The sequence below is a fragment of the Sinocyclocheilus grahami genome, unplaced genomic scaffold (genome assembly GCF_001515645.1).
Source record: "Sinocyclocheilus grahami isolate Dianchi unplaced genomic scaffold, SAMN03320097.WGS_v1.1 scaffold775.1, whole genome shotgun sequence".
NCBI classification, from domain to species: Eukaryota; Metazoa; Chordata; class Actinopteri; order Cypriniformes; family Cyprinidae; genus Sinocyclocheilus; species Sinocyclocheilus grahami.
The window spans coordinates 462,214-470,636 of NW_015505954.1; positions in this window are offsets into that span (position 1 = coordinate 462,214).

Genomic DNA, 8,423 nt, shown 5'->3' on the forward strand with positions numbered 1-8,423 from the left:
CATATACAGGTGCATCTTAATAAATTAGAATGTCGTGGAAAAGTTTTATTTCATTTATTTCAGTAATTCAACTCAAATTGTGAAACTCGTGTATTAAATCAATTCAGTGCACACAGACTGAAGTAGTTTAAGTCTTTGGTTCTTTTAATTGTGATGATTTTGGCTCACATTTAACAAAAACCCACCAATTCACTATCTCAACAAATTAGAATACTTCATAAGACCAATAAAAAAACATTTTTAGTGAATTGTTGGCCTTCTGGAAAGTATGTTCATTTACTGTACATGTACTCAATACTTGGTAGGGGCTCCTTTTGCTTTAATTACTGCCTCAATTCGGCGTGGCATGGAGGTGATCAGTTTGTGGCACTGCTGAGGTGGTATGGAAGCCCAGGTTTCTTTGACAGTGGCCTTCAGCTCATCTGCATTTTTTGGTCTCTTGTTTCTCATTTTCCTCTTGACAATACCCCATAGATTCTCTATGGGGTTCAGGTCTGGTGAGTTTGCTGGCCAGTCAAGCACACCAACACCATGGTCATTTAACCAACTTTTGGTGCTTTTGGCAGTGTGGGCAGGTGCCAAATCCTGCTGGAAAATGAAATCAGCATCTTCAAAAAGCTGGTCAGCAGAAGGAAGCATGAAGTGCTCCAAAATTTCTTGGTAAACGGGTGCAGTGACGTTGGTTTTCAAAAAACACAATGGACCAACACCAGCAGATGACATTGCACCCCAAATCATCACAGACTGTGGAAACTTAACACTGGACTTCAAGCAACTTGGGCTATGAGCTTCTCCACCCTTCCTCCAGACTCTAGGACCTTGGTTTCCAAATGAAATACAAAACTTGCTCTCATCTGAAAAGAGGACTTTGGACCACTGGGCAACAGTCCAGTTCTTCTTCTCCTTAGCCCAGGTAAGACGCCTCTGACGTTGTCTGTGGTTCAGGAGTGGCTTAACAAGAGGAATACGACAACTGTAGCCAAATTCCTTGACACGTCTGTGTGTGGTGGCTCTTGATGCCTTGACCCCAGCCTCAGTCCATTCCTTGTGAAGTTCACTCAAATTCTTGAATCGATTTTGCTTGACAATCCTCATAAGGCTGCGGTTTTCTCGGTTGGTTGTGCATCTTTTTCTTTCACACTTTTTCCTTCCACTCAACTTTCTTTTAACATGCTTGGATACAGCACTCTGTGAACAGCCAGCTTCTTTGGCAATTAATGTTTGTGGCTTACCCTCCTTGTGAAGGGTGTCAATGATTGTCTTCTGGACAACTGTCAGATCAGCAGTCTTCCCCATGATTGTGTAGCCTAGTGAACCAAACTGAGAGACCATTTTGAAGGCTCAGGAAACCTTTGCAGGTGTTTTGAGTTGATTAGCTGATTGGCATGTCACCATATTCTAATTTGTTGAGATAGTGAATTGGTGGGTTTTTGTTAAATGTGAGCCAAAATCATCACAATTAAAATAACCAAAGACTTAAACTACTTCAGTCTGTGTGCATTGAATTTATTTAATACACGAGTTTCACAATTTGAGTTGAATTACTAAAATAAATGAACTTTTCCATGACATTCTAATTTATTGAGATGCACCTGTATATATAGTTCAGTCATGGAACTCTAGATGGCGCAGGCGATGGGTTGTTAACGTAACTGATGATATTCAGAGAGTTAAACGACCTGGCACAGCTGATTGGTTCATGCTGCATTTGCAGCCAATGAGCTTACTGCCTTGCATTTATATGGCTGGCTAGCATTCACTAGAGATTCCTGCAGCACGCTGTCAGAGTTTCTCTGAAACCCTCCACCTTCCCCAGCTCCACCTGTATAGATCTGCTACAGGTTATTTTATATGCTATTTGTGCAGCAGCAGTATGTCTTAAATACTCATGGCACCGTATCGACATATGCATTGGCAGCAGCAAGTTCCTGTACTTGCGTGCAGAAGCAGCAATAATCTACAACTACAGTGATAACCAACAGCAGCTGCAATTCAGCAGCAGCATAGCAGATCAATTCCGCCAAGACCATATACAATACATTGTCATCTATCACAATGCAAAAATCTTCAGAGAGTTGTCATGATTGAAATATATATCACACACACACACACACACACAATCTTGATTAAGTGTTTTGGCAACCCAATCACTTTTTGGTTGTTGGTGTTGGTTTCAGATAGACAAACATGTTCAGGGTAATAAGAGATGAGTGAAATATAGCAGAGAAAGGTGGGTAGATATTAGATAAAATATGGCCTCTGTAGACTTTTTTCTTTTACTAAGCATCTCTGTTGAGCAGGACCACTGCTTTCTCTCAAGAGAGGTAGTTCAACTGGTCTCAGAAGTTCTCATTACCATACATTTGACATTTAACTATGCTTTATGATCATGTTTAGACTACATCTGATGCATTTTTCATTAAAAAAAAACACTTCCTAGAGCTAAACCTACTAATAAGCTTTGACCAAGTTACACTTAAGTTCACTGCAGCAGTTCGCTGCATTTCCTTTGATATGATAATATTAGTATAATACATATTCTGTAGTAGTATAATACATATTCTGTTTATCATTAGTTAACTGCTGTACATAATCAGGAATCCAGTGTAATCCGGATGTCTACTGCCTTTCTTTGAACTTGAACTTTTAACAAAACTTTGCTTCAGAAACTGTACCTCATTAATTATTGTTATTGTTATTCGTCACTTTGAATAGCAATAACTTTTTTATCCTAATGCTGGAAACTCACCAAACTTTGCATGCATGGAGGGTCTATGGATAATTGCATTTTGTGTCATTTGGGGATGGGATATTTGGTTGCCTAGCAACTAGTTGGCCGCTTATGGTTGCCTATTGCAAACTAATTTGCAATATTCAAAATGTCAGCCACCCTGTTTAATAGGAAGAAAAATTGACAATCCAAAAGATCTGCCATTATATATATATTTATTTTATTAAATCATGTCCAATATTTTTTTTTATGTTTCCTTGTGAAAAAGCACACTTCAGCATATGTTTAAAAAGAGTACTTATCACAGAAATAATATACTTTAAAAGAATATACTTAGGTGCAACATTAATGTAATGTTTTTTTTTTCAATCATGTCAATAATGTTTAATGTGGGTTTTCCAATTACAAATACTAACACATCTGCTGGATTCTGGTATTGCTTTTTGGTTCTAGAAACAACTTCAAGTTTGCATATCTATTGCACACTGCATATTGAGTTGATTCATTTTATTGCATCTAATTTGCTTTTACAATAGCATAGTGTGCTATATTGTGAACTCCTTGGCTGACTTGTTAAATTAAATCTGTTATTCACAGCAGACTTAAGCGAAATTATGTAATTTGAGGTCTCTATGTGGTGCTAAAATGGACTTTGTAGTATTTTGTAAGCAATTTTCCAAAGCTATGGCAGTGATTGCAACTGACTTGCCTCAAATCTACCTGTTTTAAGGGATAGTTCACACAGAAATTGTCATCATTTACTCAACCTCATGTCATTCCAAACCTGTATGACTTCATTCTTCTGTGAAACACAAAAGAAGATATTTTGAAGAATGTTCTGTCTATACGATGAAAGTCAAGCTAATCCCAGTGTAACATTGGACCCTGATGACTTTCAAAATATATTATTTTGTGTTCAACAGAATAAATAATGTAATTTAGGATTGGAACAACAATAGGGTGAACTAGAAAATGACAAATACTTTTTCATTAATACTTGAAAATATGTCAATGACGGCTGGTTTGTATATCCTCTAACGTTGTTTTTCTAACATTCTTGCATCCTTTCATTGGACTTAAAGGCACTCATATCGGATCTTATGTATGTATGTGCAAACCTGGCTAATTATTAGCATTTAGTTGTGTCTATTGATATTTCCCCCATTCCCCCTGGTTAAATATTCATTCCAGTCACACCCTTGGCCTTTTAATCAAATGTGAAATTATCAGATTGATTATGCTGCGATTCCTCAAGATCTGAAAACCTTCCTTGCTTCACTACCCAAGCCACCGACTGGCGATGCGAAAGTGGCTACATTTGTTTTTCTTAGCATCCACTATGCACTGACATTGGACTTTAAAGCTTCCCCTGCGGTGGAGCGCCTCAAGGAGGAGCACATTTGCTGCTGCCGGGCACTGTTGGATTTTCTTATCGTCTGTTCTCTTCATGTGCAATGCCTTAGGGTCGTCGCACATGAATTGACTGTTGTTCGGTCACTTTAAACTTCTTGCCATCTTAGCACCTAGCAAGTGAACTAGTTTATTTGAGTTCATAAGAGCAGTCCCTGTCTTAACAGACTAATTTGTGGTGGCTGGTTGGGCATTTCTTAAGCACAAGAATCATGTGTTGTTCCTTTGTGTCCTCTTGAGGCAGATATTTTATAATTATATTAGCTCTGCTGTGCTTTCAGCTATAAAAGTCTATGTTCAGCCAACACTTTAAACAAGAGAATTACATCTGAAGGCCCTCTGTTTATTCATGCTTAAATCAGGATGCACATTCTCTTACCCAAGGATACGGTGTAAATGAAATATTCAGGAGGACAAAAGGAGTGATTCATCCTTCCAGTGTGAATCTACAAAACCGGGACGTGCTCCTTTGAACATTTGCTGTATACTGGCTGAACCCAAGGATAGGCAGTAAAGGTTATCAAAGCGATTTTACATATGAATCTCACAAATTACATTCTTTGCCCCTCGGGTTTCCTTTTTAGGTCCTGTATCCAGCAAGAGGTCATGTGTCATTTTGTAGATGTGTGTATGGAGGAACACACTTGCGTAAGAATGCTTAATTTGTACCGTCTATTGGCATAATGAGCTTAAAACTCGCTTTAACATGAAAATCCTCACAAAAGGAATGTTTTCAGTGAGATGTATGGCATGCTCTAGTGATGTTTCATGCCAAGACAAGAACATGTGTTTGAAATAGCAGCTGCATGATTCCTACATTTGCTGTTTGTTAAACATAATATAATGATATATGCATTATATAATATATTTAAATTTATACTTTTCTGCAGAGTTGAATTTCTATTTTTGAGCCTCAGAGTCTCTGTAAAAAACATGCTATTGTAAACTTGAAGGGTAATAACTACCTGCTCTAACCTTTGAAATGACGTCTGTTGTAGACTAATGTGAGTCAGTGATAGTAAACAATTGTTTTATTCACTGGGGGTTAAATGGGCTGGAATGATCTAAAATAACATTTCACCAAACATACTCCCAGCACAGACATTTAGAGGGGAACATGAGACAGAAGAAGAAGTAATTTGCCACATTAGAAGTCTGTGTACCGTCAGAATAAATTTTGAAACTGATATTTCAAGGTAAAACTGACATGCAGTTGCTTTAAGGTGAGGAAACAATTCATTGTGTCATATCAAGACAAAAAAAGTTACTAAATCAACAGAAGTGCAAATGATACTGGTAAGTGATTAAACGACACAGCCATATTAATTATGCATAGGGCATATGCAGAGGGCAGATTGGATGTATTTAGTGAATTTTTTGTAGACTTAACTAAATCTAAATAATCTTGATTTATTCAATAATCCCAACAATAAATTAAACATAATGGCAGTTGAGCCCAAAGTTGAAACCAAGAGGCATGTTTATTTATTTATTTGTTTTCACCCATATTCATTAGCAGATACATGTAAATTGCTCTACGTATCACAGAGATTTAAACATAATTATGATTGGAGAGTCTTTTGGGATGAGGGACTTCAAACTGCTTGATTTAGTTTGGTTTATCTGCCTGAACAATGGCTTTCTCATCAGTCACTAAGCAACGTTCATCGAATTCTGCTTAAACAAGGTCCTTAAATATAAAATCATTCAATGTGTTTTTAAGTGCAAATGCACATCAAGATCATTATCAGCCTGCCCACTCTGCTTTATCACTCGAGGAAGAATAATCTAATTTCATCCCAAACATGTGCACAGTTTACTAAAGAGTATGGATTATTATTCAGTGCACATTATTTAGATTGCTAAATGGTGGGTTGTAGGCATTTCCACAATAAAATCAAATAAGCTCAGTACAGATTCAAGAATTCAAAGAGACAGTTACACCATGAAACTACAGTGTTTTGTGACGCTTTACACTATGCTTGTCATATTACATTAAAATATGTAGATTATTGAACATAAAGTTATGTGGGACTGAAATTGCTATTGTTTTTAATTGTATTGAAATGATACATACTGATAAGTATTTACTGTAATACTGGTGGTTGAATGCAAAATTGTAATCAATTTTCACCCTACAGCCCAAGACTGGTTGCCTACTGAAGCTAAACAGGGTTGAGCCTGTTCAGTACCTGGATGGGAGACCTCCTGGGAAAACTAGGTTACTGATTGAAGAGGTGTTATTGAGGCCAGCAGGGGGTGCTCACCCTGTCGACTGTGTTGGGTCCTAACGCCCCAGTATAGTGACGGTTTTTGGATGAGACGTTAAACTGAGGTCCTGACTTTCCGTGGACATATGGCACTTCTCGTAAAGAGTAGGGGTGTAACCCCGGTGTCCTGGCCAAATTCCCTCCACTGGCCCTTGTCAATCAAGGCCTCCTAATTATCCCCATTCACTTGATTGGCTCTATGACTCTCTCTCCTCTCCACCTGTAGCTGGTGTGTGGTGAGCGCACTGGCGCTGTTGTCCTGTGGCTGCCGTCGCATCATCCAGGTGGATGCTGCACACTGGTGGTGGTTGAGGAGAGTAGAGCCCTGCACGGGCCTCAACTTTAGGCCCTAGCCCGGCCCTGGCCTGAGACGCTCAGGCCCTAGCCCGGCCCTGGCCCGAGACGCTCAGGCCCTAGCCTGGCCCGTGTCCGACAAGCTTATCAGAATTACCGGCCCGAGCCTGACCCGAGCGCGTCTTTTTTCCCCTTCTCCCAGAACAGCTTATACTACTGTTACAGCTATTAAAATAGTTCAGTTTTGTATGTAATAGTGTCACGAATCCGGTCCATGAACTTCTGTCGGCTAACCATCAGAGGTCACCCTTCCCATTTTCATTGACTCTCGCACTCCCACTGTTGCATATCATCCCGGACTACATATCCCATCATTCACAGCACTGATTGCACACAGCTGTTTCATATCACTCCCTCACTATTTAACACTCACTCTGATCCCTTCCCTCTGCCGAGTATTGTTTAGCGCTTATCCTTAGATAGCTACACTACAGAGCCCTCATTAGTTTCCCTGCCTTAGCTTTAGCCTTAGCCTTAGCCTAGTTTTGCCTTGCCTTGTCTGTTTCCTTCGGTTTTGATCTTCGCCTGTTTTCCTGGATTTCTCCCTTTAGCCTTGCCCCTGTGACTCTGTCTGCCAATCGTCGACCCACGCTAGCCCTAGGATTATTCTTGTGTCTTGCCCGCCATATTCCTGGTTGCCACTGTTTACCCTGCCTGTCTTATGACCATGTCTCTGTCTTCTCCAAATAAAGCTTTGCATATGGATTCGCACGTCTCACGTCTCGTCAGCCCCGTAACAAATAGCAACGCGATTATATTTTGTTTCCTTTTTTCATGAAGTTAATTTAAAAAAAATGTTTGTAGCATTTTTTGTTCATTAAATATACGTTTTTGTTTTTTAAAAGTAACGACCAAGCGGCCAGCGGCAGACCGTGAGCCTATGTTTGATCAATTTAGCCTTCTCAAATCATCACAACTTGCCTAAAATAAAATCTATAGATATAAAACAGTTCAAGCATATAACAAAGTTTAAACGTTAAACCTAGATAAATGTGCGCTACATCCAATAGTTTGTGCGGAGGGTGGAAGCTAAAGTGCGCTTTGCAGGACATGAAGGCACCAGCGCAATCACTTGCATTTTTTTTCAGTGGATACACCGTCAATTTTGCTCATAAAGGTAAGAGCAATACATCATTCGTAGCTGTAAAGGGTCTACTTTTATTTGTGTGCACTCACAATATCAACAAAACATTGTGCCTTTATAAAATAAAGAAAACAAACATGATGCGCTTTCTGCCGTCTCGTCTTGAACAGGAGTGCTTCACAAAAATGAACCAAAACTCAGCGAATACATGTCTCACAGACATGATAAATAGATCTATAGAGAGCTTTAAATTAATATATATATATATATACACAGACACACACAGTGGGGGAAATATTTATTTGATCCCCTGCTGATTTTGTAAGTTTGCCCACTTACAAAAAAATTAAGGGTCTGTAATTTTTATGGTACACTGGTAAAAATTATGTGTTGGATTTATTTAAAATATGTATGCACCATTTTTGCATCACACTTTTTAAGTAAACCCAACTTGGAACAATTTTACTTAAAATAAACAAGATAATCTTTGTTATATGAACTTAAATATTTGAGTTCACTCAACATTCTTTACTCAAAACATGCACCATCATCTACCAAGTAATTTCAAGTTGTG